General features: G+C 40.8%; 1 long non-coding RNA gene across 7 annotated transcripts; it reads left to right on the top strand.

Annotated features, from left to right (window-relative positions):
- The first annotated feature begins 307 nt into the window (after positions 1–307).
- Positions 308–12,412, top strand: LOC130277128 (uncharacterized). Of its 7 annotated transcripts, XR_008845377.1 has the most exons (6): positions 308–632; positions 5,330–5,410; positions 8,156–8,256; positions 8,434–8,465; positions 9,388–9,637; positions 12,299–12,398. It is a non-coding gene; the product is annotated as an uncharacterized LOC130277128 (long non-coding RNA). The 7 variants fall into 7 exon arrangements; XR_008845375.1 differs by lacking the exon at positions 9,388–9,637 and having other exon boundaries at positions 308–468; positions 8,159–8,256; positions 12,299–12,412; XR_008845372.1 differs by lacking the exon at positions 9,388–9,637 and having other exon boundaries at positions 308–468; positions 12,299–12,412.
- Positions 12,413–15,598: the final 3,186 nt, after the last annotated feature.

Here is a 15,598-nt window from a genome sequence, read left to right as displayed (position 1 = left end):
ATACCAGGGATGCCTCACTATTTTTCCGTACATCCCTCCATGACACCTCCCATAGTGGAAAGAGGGACATACCCTGGTATTCCCCTGGCAAACATTTTCCATAGCATTTTCCATAATACTGGTTGAGCCACTAATCATAATATCATAGTATAGCCTAGAGAGCTCGATTATCCCGAGGAGAGCTAGCCCCACCATCAGTGCAGCAGCATATAGAGTAGTGTAGCTCCACTTACAGTCTTTCACTGGCTCAATCTGTCTCCACACACTCCTTCAGCCCTTGGTGCAGGCTCCTGTGCCTCTCGTCCTGCCTCGGCGTCTTCCTGGAACACTGAGTCACATGACTGCTGGATCACATGGTCCCATCCAGCCACTAACCATGAAGCTGTCAGGCCCCTCTCCAGGAGCCTGAGCTGGCTCAGCTGTGCCTGAGTGTACCATCGCCCGACCGTGTCCGGATCCTGTCCTCCGGTGAGAGAGCTCGATCAGCGGCACATCTTCATTGAGAGGAGGGGGGAGGAGGGGGGAAGCCAGGGCAGGGTTGCAGGAGTTTTTCCCCAGCAGCGTTCGGCGGGTGAGGGGCCGGTCCGGAGGCCCGGAGCTGACGGCGTTACGTCATGCCGTCACGTGATGAGGTATTTGGTACTTTAATATAAGTTGTATTTATAATCTTGGTTCCATCCTATTTGGTTTGCATTTTTTGCCCTCTATAAGCATGCCCTCAGACATGGTTTATGGCACACTTCTGACAACTATGGTAAAGTAATCAATCATAAAGGTCGGTATGCAAACGTTTTAGGCTAGGTTTTCATACAGGTTTTTTTGCTGACATTTTTTGTAAAACTGCCACTGCAGTTTTTGAGCCAAAGGTAGAAGTAGGCTAGGTTTCTATACAGGTTTTTTTTATTTTTATTTTTTATTTTTTTAAAGCCAGTAGTGTATTTAAAAGGAATTGGAAATATAAAGGAAGGATTTATACTTCTCCTTCCTACTGGATCCACTTCTGACTTCAGCTCAAAAACTGCAATGACAGTTTTCCAAAAAGCACAAAAAAAAAAAAACTTGTGTTGAAACCTAGCCTTAAAAGGGTGCTCCGGTGGAGAATTTTTTTTTTTTTTTTAATGAACTAGTGCAAGAAAGTTATACAGATTTGTAAATTACTCCTATTTAAAATCTTAATAATTTCAGTACTTATTAGCTGCTGTATGATATAGGGGAAATTGTTTTCTTTTTGAATTTCTTTTTTGTCTCGTCCACAGTGCTCTCTGCTGACACCTCTGTCCGTGTCAGGAACTGTCCAGAGTAGCATAGGTTTGCTATGGGGATTTTCTCCTGCTCTGCACAGTTCCTGATACGGGCATCAGGTGTCAGCAGTGAGCACTGTGGACAAGACAAAAAAGAAATTCAAAAAGTAAATTTCCTCTGTAGCACACAGCTGCTAATAAGTACTGAAAGGGTAAAAAAATTTTAATAGAAGTAATTTATAAATCTGGAAAAAAGAGAATTGTATGTGCAGCTCACAACCAAAAAATCCGTGGTATATGTGGTTAAAAGGGTCGATCCCCACGGACCAAATGTGGGAAAAATATAATAAATTGTATTAACCACATCTCAAGGACCTTACTATACCAGATGGTACACAATGATGATAATTCGAGACAGTTTGTACGAGACAAATGTATAAAATTCATCACATAATTATAGAACAATTATAAATAAAACATGCATGGAAAAAAGCAAGCAAAATATGGACTAAAATAATTAGAATATTGCACTACTTGACTATATATTTACCATTGGACCCTAATAATAAAAATGAAACACTGCTAATAATGGTTAAAGCCCTTTTGTAATGGTGGTGTTATCTGTTAATTTGGCAATTTTAATACTCCAGCACTTTGAAATGCTCTTGGAGTTTGAAATAGTTTGGCATATGATGTTAAACAATGGATATATAATAAATATTGATCAGTCTTGGATGACTATAATTGGTCACCTACAGTGTGTTATAATATTATATCTCTCCGGATCTCCTGCCGCTGGTCCTGTGCTGCGATGGACCGAAAATAAAGTCCTGCGGCTGTTGAAGTGTACGGGCGCTGAAGTCCTCTGGATGTCTGCAATTGCGGGCTCTGTGTACGCTGTGTGGGACGGTTACTTACGAGTTGGCTCTGGATTCGGGCTCCAGCAGGAGACTCCAGCAAGTGGGACTCGTGGCTTGGCAATTCAACGATCCCAGACTTAGACGAATAGTTGATGTACGGGGATCTTGTGGCTCAAACAGACAGGCAGCCAGCGTACATGATGCATGGAACGGAGACTCAGGTGTGGTAGGCTCTTCAATTGATTCAAGCCAGCTTTAGTGTGGATTGTAAGAAAATAGCAGTGCATCTTTTTAGTGCTATATTCAAATTATACAAGGCTCTAGAAGCGTTTCAGGGTACTTAATCTGACCCCTTCCTCAGTAGACAAGTTGTGTACAAGACAGCAAATTAGTCCCATTTATATGGTCAGTCCACACTTGGTTCTCATTAGGATGTAATACATTCAACATATGGGATGGACTCAAAAAGGATGGGTTTTCCGATGTGCAAAGTAATATGTAAAACCAGGATTCTTCAAATGTGAATAATATAGATAGATAAAAATTAATTTCCATTTTGTTAGAGACATATTTGGTGAGCTTGGGGTGTAGGGTGAATAGGGTGTAGCTGTGCAGTGATGAAAGGGTGTAGCATTAACCCTTAACTGTCGTGACGCCAGGGTGCAGGCTCCTCTCTGTATATATATCCTACTGCCACCCGTCTCAGGAATGATAGGGAGGAATAATGGATTGTCCATAACCGGAATTATAATAAACTGGAATTAACTTTACTGCAGAATTAATGCAGGATGCAATCAGCAAACAGTCTTTACAGAGGACCGGACTTTAGGTGCCTCACAGGTTGGTTGGGACCTTGTAGGGAATAAGCTTCAAGGCTTTGCTTTACGCTGTTCCACTGAATTTAGGGTTTTCGTTTAGGCTCAGTAGTCACGTAGCATTAGTGTAACGCTGAGCGCTCCGGGCTCCGCTTCCCCTCCGGAGCGCTTGCGGCGTTACTCTCTTACTTGCAGCGCCCCGGTCAGACTCGCTGACCGGGAGCGCTGCTCTGTGTCCCTCGGCAGTGATGCGATCCCCGTGGCGAGACGTGCCCGCCCGCGGGTCGCATCCCGTATCACTCACCGGCCCCATCCTTCTGCTCAGTCCCGGCGTGCGTGGCCCTGCTCCCTAGGGCGCGCGCGCGCCGGGTCTCTGAGATTTAAAGGGCCAGTGCACCATTAATTGGTGCCTGGCCCAATTAGTTCCAAGCACTTCACACACTATATTAACCCACTTCCCCTTCCTGTCCCTGCCGGATCCTGTTGCCTTGTGCCCTGTGAAAGCGTTTCTGTGTGTTCCTTTGCCTGTGTTTCCAGACCCTTGCCGTTGCCCCTGACTACGAACTGTTGCTGCCTGCTCTGACCTTCTGCTACGTCTGACCTTGCCTTTTGCCTAGTCCTTCTGTACCGCGCCTGACTCAGCAGACAGTGAGGTTGAGTCGCTATCGGGTGGAACGACCTAGGAGTTACCTGCCGCAGCAAGTCCATCCCGCTTTGCGGCGGGCTCTGGTGAAAACCAGTAACCTCTTAGATTCCGTTCCCCTGGTATGGCCCACGCCATCACCTCACTGACACAGAGGATCCACGACCCATGTCTTCCCCGCATACCAGTCCGGATCCTGACAATTAGCTGAATTGGAGTTAGGTAGACTCACGGTTATCAAGAAGTTGAAGAAATAGGCTTCAAGCCTAATTAGTCTTGTAGATTTGCACAGAGCTCCGCTCGCTGTCATATCCCGGGGGAAAGAAAGCGATGATTGGATACAGCACCCTTATATCTGAAGGGGCAGGCTCAAAGCTTATTGGTCAACCAAACCTGTCAGTCCTAATTACAAAGGATTGTGGTACATCATATGACTAAATTACATGACCCGAAAGGTCCTTAACTTTAGCATAACACATTTACTATAGATCACATGACCTAAGGTTCTGTAAGTAACCTTTATATTATTAATTATTCTAAATATATAAATATATACAATAAATTAGAGGTGACTGAAGGTTATCCCACTAAGAGAATCCTAACAGCACAGAGGAACTCTGACTATGGGGACTTACAACGCAAGGTACAGGACCATGTCCAGTACCAGGATATCACACATACATACGTAGTTGTGAAAGGGGACATATCACAGATATCTCCTACCACCAAAAAAATCCCAAAAATTTCTATAAACAAAACAAAATATATATATAGAGCATATTAAAAGTCAGCCCCCATTCACACTGGTGCATTTTAGACCCATGAACGGGATTCAAAGCTAGTTGTAAACCCTCATGTATATATCTCAAGCATCAATGGAATACGTTGAAGTAAAAAATATATTTTATTACAAATGTATAGAAAATATGAACAAAATTGTAATCATGGATAATAGATAAAGAGATATATAGAAATAAAAATAATGATAAATAAAAATAAAAATTGGTAGTAAAAATTTGAATAAAAATAATAGAAATGAAAATAGAAATAAAGATAGAAATAAATAAATTAAAATATGAAGGATAATAATAATAAAAATAAAAAACTGAAAAAATATACAGACATGTAGAATGATAGAATGAAATAGAAAAATACAGTAAAGACATAACACATTTTGTTGAGATATTCACTGCAGATGTGTTGGAGGTCTGGTATAGGACTGGCCTCGGCTGCCATTTCAACTACCCAGTGGTGGGTGTCGATCCCGGACCAGACCTATCAAAGGAAACAAAACCAATTCAAAGCTGGAATTGAGCCCCTTAGGTTCCATCGCGTCGAATTCATAAATTTTTTTGCTCTCAGCTTTTGAAATTTTAATCATATAGCTGGAGAGGTGGAAACTTTATGATTAAAATGTCAAAAGCTGAGGGCAAAAAAAATTATGAATTCGACACGATGGAACCTAAGGGGCTCAATTCCAGCTTTGAATTGTGTAATACATTTTATACATTTGTCTCATACAAACTGTCTTGAATTATCATCATTGTGTACCATCTGGTATGGTAAGGTCCTTGAGGTGTGGTTAATACAATGTATTATAATTTATAAATCTGTTTAACTTTCTGGCACCAGTTGATAAAAAAATTGAAAATAAAAAGTTTTCACCGGAGTACCCTTGTATTTGTGCAAAGGATGTGGATATATAATGCTCGGTTTTGCAGAACCCTTTCAACCCTCCCTTAATTTAGTGATCATATTTATTATTCATAGGATATACCCTCTATAGGCGTGTCCTCGGACGTGGTTTGTGGCATGCTTCTGACCACTATGGTAAAGTATATCATAATACAGGTAGGAATGCATCATTTGCCACAAGCACAATTGCAATTTAGAAAATTTTAGGGTGTCCTTGTTTTTATGCTGCTCACTAGATGGTAAATGAAATGTTCTCTATATTTCTCAGATTGGTACAATTACAATGATACCAAATTTGTATAGTTTCTGTCTTGTCTTGCCACAAAAAAACATTTTAGAAAGAAAAATAATAAATTGCAATTTTCCGTCTATGAAGTATGTGAGGCCTCATTTTAGTAACAGAATTCTGACATTTATTATTTCTTAACAGTTATGCTATTCACCATGTGGTATCATTCATATATACGGACAATACGGCATGCAGCAATATCATATTTGCTTTATGGTTGTTTTGTTTTTGTTTACTTTTTTGAAAAATCGGAAAAGGGTGGTGATTAAATGTGTTATTATGGGGATTTAGTTTTTTTTATATTTAATAGGGATTATCCAGGAATAGAAATGCAGAGCCGATTTCAAAAAGCAGCACCACACCTTTCCACAGGCTATGTGTGGTATTGCAGCTCAGTTCCATTAAAGGGGAACTCCACTGGAAAACATTTTTTAAATAACTGATTTAACTTTACAGATTACTTCTATTTAAAAATCTGAATCCTTCCAGTACTTATCAGATGCTGTATACTACAGAGGAAGTCCTTTTCTTTTTGAATTTCCTTTCTGTCTGGCCACAGTGCTCTCTGCTGACACCTCTGTCCATGTCAGGAACTGTCCAGAGCAGGAGATGTTTGCTAAGGATTTGCTTCTACTCCGGACAGTTTCTAAAATGGACAGATGTGTAAGCAGAGCACACTGTGGTCAGACAGAAAGGAAATAAAAAAATAAATAAACAAAAAAGAACTTCATGTGGAGCATTCAGCAGCTGATAAATACTGGAAGTAATTTACAAATCTGTTTAACCTTCTGGCACCAGTTGATTTAAAAAAATATGTTTTACAGCGGAGTACCCCTTTAAAGTGATGAGAGCTAAGTTGTAATACTGTTTATGTCAAAGAAGAAGTAAACTGCATATAGTGCACACCCAAAACAAGTATAAGTATCAAATATGCTTTATTGAAAAACCACATGTAAAAAAGGAGACACAAACATCTAAAACCAATTAAAAAGGCTCAAACAAAGGCCTGGCAACATCACTAGGGAAGGGGTGATAACCCCTAACCCCTACCCTGCCCTATACATGGTACCCAAATAAATAATGATTGCTCCAAAGAAAAAATGAACAAAAAAAATGACAAACCCAATAATTATAATGATCAGTAGAAAAGCATGCAGTGCAATAATAGAGTATATGAGAAAATACCAAAATGCAAGCAAACCACAGACGAAGGAGCAATGGTGGAATAGCAAGAGGGCAGGGAGACTGGAACCCCACGCGTTCCGTCACTCTCTGGTCACTTCGTCAGGGGTGATGTGCTCAAGTTCTGAGTCTCCTTCTTTATATACACATTGTATTGTAAGAAAATACCTGTCAGGTGTGATGTCCATGCCTGCGTGCACTCTGTGCCGGGCGCAAGCTATGTGATAGCGTAGACTTCCGCCAGCAGATGTGTGTACTTCCACCCGGCTCCTCTTTTGTGTGCGTATGCGCGGGCGGTGCTATGAACATAGCCACCGGCGCACGCACTGATGCTGGACTCCCTGGTAATTGTCACTGCTGCGTCTAAACCAGCGCATAGCGTGATTTGTTCACACACGTGACTCAATCGGGTCATGTGGGTCATCATGTGATCACATGAATGGATGGATGCCGCGCACGCGCAATGAAAAGGACCAGGAGGGCATGGGGTAATGCATCTCCATCAGAGTAATTACTGTAACAACAATGCATAAGTTATCAAGAAAATAATAGTCACAGGGATATATTACATGCACACCCTATAGAAATGCACAAGGAAAACAACCAAAATTGATATTGGGAAAAATAAATAAATAAAGATAATAAATAAGTGAATAATAAATAAATAATAAACATATGAGAAAATAATGATAATAGTGCTAGTCATAATAGGTATAGTGGGTGTGTGTAGAATACATATAGCAATGATAATAAGTGAAAATAAATCTATTAGAGTATGTTTGAAATCTGTATAGTGATGGTATTCATGTGTGCAGTGAACATAACGTGACAGTATTAGACAGTGTGAAGACAAAAAATTATCTTACAAAAAATATATATATATATAAAAAAAAAAAAAATATATATATATATATATATATATATATATATATATATATAAATATGACCGATGGGAATATCAACTATGTGTCTACTGAGGGACAGTCTTTTATTTGAACGATATATTACCTATTTACATATCATGGTCAAGGGTCCCAAACCAAACTACACACTAGATGACCCTATATATGATGCAGAACAAATTACCCTACATACGGTACAAGGTTAATTCCATGTGTAAAACTATATGTCAATAATTGGGGGTCTTAATATTTATTGTCTACACCACTATATGGATGCTAAGTTAAGTATTATAATGACCTTTATACAACTAATGGATGTGCATATATGTTAGTATAACCCTTGTGCAACCAATGGGTGTGCATATAATTATTATCCCCGGAGAGGCACAGTGCAGCAGAGTGGACATCACACCTGTGGTTTACAAACCAGCATAGAAGTACTATATGATAACAAAATAATAATTATAATGTATACAAAACAATAACTTTATTGGTCAATAATGTTATTTAATTCCTCTCACTCACAAGTAGGGGTCCAGGCCTGGAAAATCCCCGACCAATACTTTATGCGAGGAGGCAGATATTTCCTGTATGGAGCATCGTGTGGGACAGGCTCCCATGGAGTCCAGGTATGAAATAAAAAAAGGTCCAAAATGGGGATTAAAAATAGAGAATGGAAAATAGTAACGACGTCCAGTGTGTAGTGTCTAGAGAAATGTCTCTCTCGGAAATGTCTTCGACAAAGGACATATCCAAAATGTCTTTGGGTATAAAATGTCCATTAATAATTCTCTTTTTCTTTGCAGGTTGGGGTCCAGCATATAGGTAAACAGACCAGGTAAGTCTTTTCATCATAAGAAATTTCTTCGACATCTGGAATAAGATATTGTTTCACAGTAATGCACAGGGCCGTTGAGTCTTCACTGATAGTATATATGATCCTAAAGATAGTATAAATAACTAATATTCGAAATAACGTAAACAAAAAAAGGGAAGGGGAAAAAGAAAAAAAGGGGGGAAGGAAAAGGGGAGAAAGGGGAAGCATAACACTATATATAAAAAGAAAAGGGACAAAAAAAATGACTAGAAAGAACGACCATCTGAAAGCCTACATGTTACTCACCTAAAAAACTCGTGAAGAGTAAATCCTCATTTAGTCCTGTCGGTGAAGCCGTCCCTAGTTCAAAGATATCCATCTGAATTCGATCTGCAACAGTCTTCTCGTGATCGGTCCTCCTCTTAGATCATTGGTGACTCTCTCCAAGCCTACTACTCATAATCCGTTTGTACGCCCTCCATGATACTTCAGAAAATGATTCGCAACTGTAGTAAGGGTTCTATTGTTTTCTTTGTCCCTCCTGGCTAAAGCAATGGTAGAGACATGTTTTTTGATCTTTTTGCGCAACTGTTGCCCTGTTTGTCCAACATAACATTTATCACATGGACAAATTATGACGTAAATGACTTGCAGTTAACGTAATGTTTCAGATGGTACTGTTTTTCATTGGATGGATTCGTAAAATGTTGGGTCGGCATCATGAACTGATATATAGTGCATTGTCCACATGGATATGATCCATGGTAATGCCACCCTGATCGTATTGATTTAGTAGGTCTTTTAAAGTGGCTCCTAGTTAGTAGGTCTGCGAGAGACTAGAGAAGGTTTCTGGGGTATTGCTGTCCGCACCCGTGCATTTGATAATAGAATTTTCCAATTCTCTTCTACTATTTCTCGTACTCTTTTCCATTGGTTATTGTAGGTGCAGATAAATCTTTTCGTCTCATCTTTCGGCTTTGGCAGCAGCATCACCAGCGCATGCGCAGATACAATTACCAGGGAGTCCAGCATTAGTGCGTGCGCCGGTGGCTATGTTCATAGCACCGCCCATGCATGTTCACACAAAAGAGGAGCCAGGCGGAAGTACACACATCTGCTGGCGGAAGTCTACCCTTTCACATAGCACGCGCCCGGCACAGAGTGCACACAAGCATGGACATCACACCTGACAGGTATTTTCTTACAATACAATGTGTATATAAAGAAGGAGACTCAGAACTTGAGCACATCACCCCTGACAAAGTCACCAGAGAGTGATGGAACGCGTGGGGTTCCAGTCTCCCTGCCCTATTGCTATTCCACCATTGCTCCTTCGTCTGTGGTTTGCTTGCATTTTGGTATTTTCTCATATACTGTATAATTGCACTGCATGCTTTTCCACAGATCATTATAATTATTGGGTTTGTCATTTTTTGTTCATTTTTTCTTTGGAGCAACCATTATTTATTTGTGTACCATGTATAGGGCAGGGTAGGGGTTAGGGGGTTATCACCCCTTCCCTAGTGATGTTGCCAGGCCTTTGTTTGAGCCTTTTTAATTGGTTTTAGATTTTTGTGTCTCCTTTTTTACATGTGGTTTTTCAATAAAGCATATTTGATACTTATACTTGTTTTGGGTGTGCACTATATGTAGTTTACTTCTTCTTTGACATAGATTGTGCTTCTTTGGCTGCTGGTAGCACCCCTTCATCGCATATATTAATCCTTGGTTGAGCCCTCCCCTTTTCCTGTTGCTTCTAAGTTGTAATACTGAACGCACCCTGAGAACAGGTGTGTTGCTGCTTTTTCAAGAAATCTGCCCTGCATTTCTATTCCTGGATAACCCCTGTAAAAATGCTATTAAAATACATTGAATACATTTTTCTGTGCTTTGCTAGTACAGCCTGTGTGCAGCTCTTAGTGTCAACAGGTGCTGCTGGGTATGGAGCAGGATCGAGTTTTGAGCCAATTCCATACACTGATGACAGGGCAAGCATACTCTTCTTGTGACGGCAACAGGTTAAATGGGCACTGTCAGATCCCCCCCAAAAAATGTTATATGTTGTTACTGATGAAAATTAAAGACCTTTTGTAATGTGGTTGTTTAAATTTTTTGAATATTTAATAAAGAAAACAGCACAAACCAGTCGTGATGCAGCATCCGTCTTGTCCATGAGTCATGGACAAGAGATCAATCGTGAACAAGACTGCCAACAAAAGGAGGGACACGTCCCCTTCCCCTGAGAGGATTTTTATAATAAATATAGGTAACAGAGGCATAACAATGAGATGTACATGGTCAGCATTAGTGTTGGGCGTGAATATTCGCATTTCAAATTTTTATTGCGAATATCGCAAATTCGTGAATATATTTATTCTCAATATATTCGAAATTGCGAATGTTCATTTTTGAGCATATTCGCATATGTCAATATTCGCATATGTGCATATTCGCATATGTGAATACTTGCTTATTCCTTCTTTTCACTTGTGGGCCAATTAAAATGATGCAAATACACTTGTCAGAGGTTATCAACAACATCCATAGCAACCAATAGTAAAGTTGCCCACCCCCTCATTGTTTTCTTCCTCGAATACGCGAATATGCAAATATTCACATATGCGAATATTCGAATATAACGAATATGCAAAATTCGCGAATATAGGACGAATGTTTGCCTATATATTCGCAAAATATCGCAAATTCGAATATGGTCAATGCCGCTCATCACTAGTCAGGATTAGGTACTCAATAACAATTTTTTTTTTTTGTGGGATCTGACAGGTAGGCTTAAAGGGGTTCTCCGGTGCTTACACATCTTTTCCCCTATCCAAAGGATAGGGGATAAGATGCCTGATCGCGGGAGTCCCGCCACTGGGGACCCCCGTGATCATGCACTCGGCACCCTGTTTGTAATCAGTCCCCGGGGCGTGTTTGCTCCGGGTCTGATTACAGGCGACCACCGGGCCGGCGGCGTGTGACGTCACGCCTCCACCCCTCAATGCAAGCCTACAGGAGGGGGCATGACAGCTATCACACCCCCTCCCGTAGGCTTGCATTGAGGGGCAGAGCGTGACGTCACACGCCGCCGTCTCGGTGGTCGCCTGTAATCAGACCCGGAGCAGACACGCTCTGGGGACTGATTACAAAAGGGGTGCTGCTTGCAAGATCCCGGGGGCCCCCAGTGGCGGGACTCCCGCGATCAGGCATCTTATCCCCTATCCTTTGGATGGGGGAAAAGATGTGTATGCACCGGAGAACCCCTTTAAAATAATTTATTGTATTTATCACTATTATTTATCCAGCCTTACTCCTCTATGCCTTCGGACTTAAGGAAAGGAAAAAGTAAGGTTGAGAAAAAAAAGTATGTGCTGTTTTTTTGTCTTATGGAAATAAAACACTTGAAACCACAGGAAGCCATGCCTATCAATAAGTTTCCTGTAGTTGTTTTATCAGTTTGGCTTTGTGTACAACTCAACTTGTGAATGTGCTAATATAATTTCAAGGCTATGGCTATTCATTTTTAAATATATGGATATAACATTCAGGTGGATCTATTGTATCATACGTATACTGTATATGATAGATCCACAAATGTATATATGCCCCATAATATGTAAATGAGGTGACGTCACTTCCTATAGTGTAAGATCTCCTCCATAATAAAGACAGTGATGACGGATCACACATCACCTCCTACATCTACACCCAGCAGCAATGAAGACTTTCCTGCTCCTCTTTATATCACTGGCCTGCTTGTCAGGTGACCATTACTAGAACATTACAATAAAGATATTACTATCACTATGATGAGATGTTTCTATGGATGTCACCTTATTCTCTCTATTTTCCAGGTGTCCAGTCTCAGCAACTTGTCCAGTCATCAGACCCAGTGGTGATAAAGCCCGGGAATTCCTATAGAGCCTCATGTACGGCTTCTGGATTCACCTTCAGTAGCTTCTATATGAGCTGGGTTAGACAGAGTCCTGGCGGAGGATTACAGTGGGTTGCATATATTAGATATGACGGGGGCAGCATATACTATCATGATTCTGTTAATGGACGATTCACAATCTCCAGAGATAACAATAATAACCTGTTATATCTACAAATGACCAACATGAAGACTGAGGACTCTGCCGTGTATTACTGTGCAAGATACACACTGATAGAAGACAATGACTGAGTGTAACAAAAACTGATACAAAGCTTTTTTGTTTCCTCACTAGGTGGCAGCACATTTTCTATAAATTTACAGTGAAATGAAAGGATATCAGTGGAATTCTCATAAACAAAATCATAAAGACAGCAAGAATATTTAGATATTGTATTGGCTAAATTATATCACTTCTTGGTGCACATCAGTTGCCATATTTTTGCTCTGATACGATTGTAAAATTAGAAGGTGATTGTATTACTAATTTCCATAGGTTAAAATCATAGTGAAGTGATCATAACTCTGAAGGGCTGCCATCAGGGGGGTAAAGGAAGTACAGGGTACCACAAGCAACATTGCTCACCGACTTCTATATAACCTGGACATCCCCATATGCTAAAAGTTTTTTCAAGACACAGGGATGTCCCAGTTATTCCGCCATTGGCCACTTTAAGTCCGCAGAGGCTGCCAGGAGGCAGGTCACTGATATGCTGTGCGCTCAGACAGAAGAAGTAAAGCAGCCGAGCAAAAAGAAACGTGGACCGGCCAGGAATGTAATTATACAGCAGCCGACCTTCAGTGCTCTAACCATTGCTCCTCCATTCTGGGGACCTACTGGTATGACCCTGGTCTGGAAGAGAAGTGGTCGGAGCACCAAAGCGGGGCTGTACACAAGCATACTGTCTGCAGCCATAGACTGTATAGGGGAGTACAACTATATATGAGGACACAAAGGGGCCTAAAACTACATATGGAGGCACACAGGGAACCTATAACTATACAGGGGGACACAGAGGGTCCTTAAGCTATATATGGGAGCACACAGTGGGGCCTATAACTATATGTGGGGGGACATAGGGGCTTATAACTATAAATAGAGGCAGTATAGGGGCCTACAAGTATATATGGAGGAACAGAGGGAACTACAGCTATATATGGGTATAATATGGGGGCCTACAACTATATATGAGGGCACAAAGTGGGCCTACACCTACATATGGGGGCACAAAGGGGGTCTACAGATATACGTATGGCTGCCTAAAATTATGAGTGGGGGCACAAAGCGGGCACTATTACTGTGTGTTGTAATACACATAGGGAGTTTATAAATAGGGGCATTGTTCTGGAGAAAGAAGCCTAAAATGTTTGGCTTCTTTGACAGTGTGGTGTCCCCGTACAGGACCTTGTCTTGTCTAGTGATGTTGCGAACATAAAATTTTCCATTTGCGAACGGCGAACGCTCAATAGGCAGGCAAATTTTAAAACCCAAATGTATGGTAATCAGGCGCTTGCGATAGGGAAACGTGTATTAGTGTCCAAAGAAATGAACAAAGAACAAAAAATTATGCTTACATATATTAATTTATTGAAGTAATTATATGAATATGAGTATAGCCTTAGACTTCATTGGGTGATTACTGCTTTCTGTGAATTACAAAAAAAAAAGTGATAAATTAATAAATGGTGTAAGTGGTGTAACTGTGTTATTCCACTATTAGTGCTGTAAAGAACAAAAGGATAGTTACCTCTAATAAGGAGGAAACTGACAGGTCCTGGTTTGGAAAGAATTCCGGACTATCAGACTCGCCGATCTGATCATCCGTTACACTGAAAAAATGGTGTACGTTTGTTAGAATATTCTCCAGTAATGATACATAAATATCCAGCCAATCAGGTACACTGTACTTAGTGAAATGGTACCTGGTTTTTGAAAGCGGTGGAGGTGAATATCCTTGCGTTCAAATAAATTTGTGTTCAAATCCTGCTGTGTAGATATAGGCGTCTCTACCTCGCTTGCCACTTGAAGGGATCGGATGCAGTTGGAGCTGGTGAGTGACGTCACTACTAAGGCTCGTTTGGGACAAAAAGATATCCAACGCATTTCAGTAAGCTGTCGGCTACCTTCATCTGGGATGCGTCTTTCTTCCACTGTCATCCTTATATCTCCTCACAGGCAGGTAAGAGAATTCTTCAAATTCCTGGCACATTCAGAGAAATCCAAAAAGTACGAATTCATGATTGAGTCCTAGTGGAGCAAGTGAATTTAAATTAAAAATCCACCTGCTCTCCGCTCGTGACATTTGGGCTAAAAAATCACCTCCTCTCCAATGGGGTGTTATTTGTTCGATTCCAAAGAAGGAGGTACCATTTAATATTGATCCATGTTTATCTGCAAAGTGTTTTGATAATGGATGCCCCTCAAATTTTCTTTTTATATTGTAAATATGTTTGTTTATTCTTTTAGATAGTATTCGGCATGTGCGGCCGACATATAATTTATTACAGGGGCATTTTATGCAGTACATAATTCCTTTGGATTTACAATGTATATGCGTCTAGTTTTGATTTCTTGTTGGTCCTGTGAATGAAATGTGTATATTGGGATTTTATTATTCATTATGGTGCATGCCCTGCATTGTCGGCAGGGAAAAAATCCAGGTTTTAAAGAGAAATTTGTAGACAATAGAACAAGAGTACCGCTCCATCCTCGGATCCTAGCCCCTGTGCTGCAGACCGGTAGGGTGGCGTTCCCTTCCACGTGGAAACAGTAGAAATTAGGAGGCGTCCAGCACCAAGAAGGCAGGTAAAATCGTTTTATTAGAGGCAGGGACGTGCACAGACATTTTGAAGGGCAGGGGCTCAAGTAAAAAAGAGGGCACTTTTCATAATTTAAAAAACGTCTGCCAGACTAAATGGGCAGATGTGCTGCGGCCCAGGGATACAGTGGGCTCCCGACAGGCCTCCTCGACATTCCTATCCCCCATACAAGTTGGTGTTTTTGTAAAATCGAGTCAAGAACAGTTTCTCTGAGGTCCGCCATGTGTATATACACTTTGTCTGTGCTGTCAGTCTTATTTACAGAAAACATGTGACAGCTGCCCTATAATATACTGTATTATAGAGGAGATTCATCAAAACCTGTGCAGAGAGAGAGCGGTGCAGTCGCCCATAGCAACCAATCAGATCGTTTTGCAGAAGGCTTTTCCTCTGCAAAGGT

The sequence above is a fragment of the Hyla sarda genome, chromosome 1, assembly GCF_029499605.1.
Source record: "Hyla sarda isolate aHylSar1 chromosome 1, aHylSar1.hap1, whole genome shotgun sequence".
In the NCBI taxonomy this organism is placed as follows: Eukaryota; Metazoa; Chordata; class Amphibia; order Anura; family Hylidae; genus Hyla; species Hyla sarda.
This window is presented reverse-complemented; position numbering and strand designations above follow the sequence as displayed.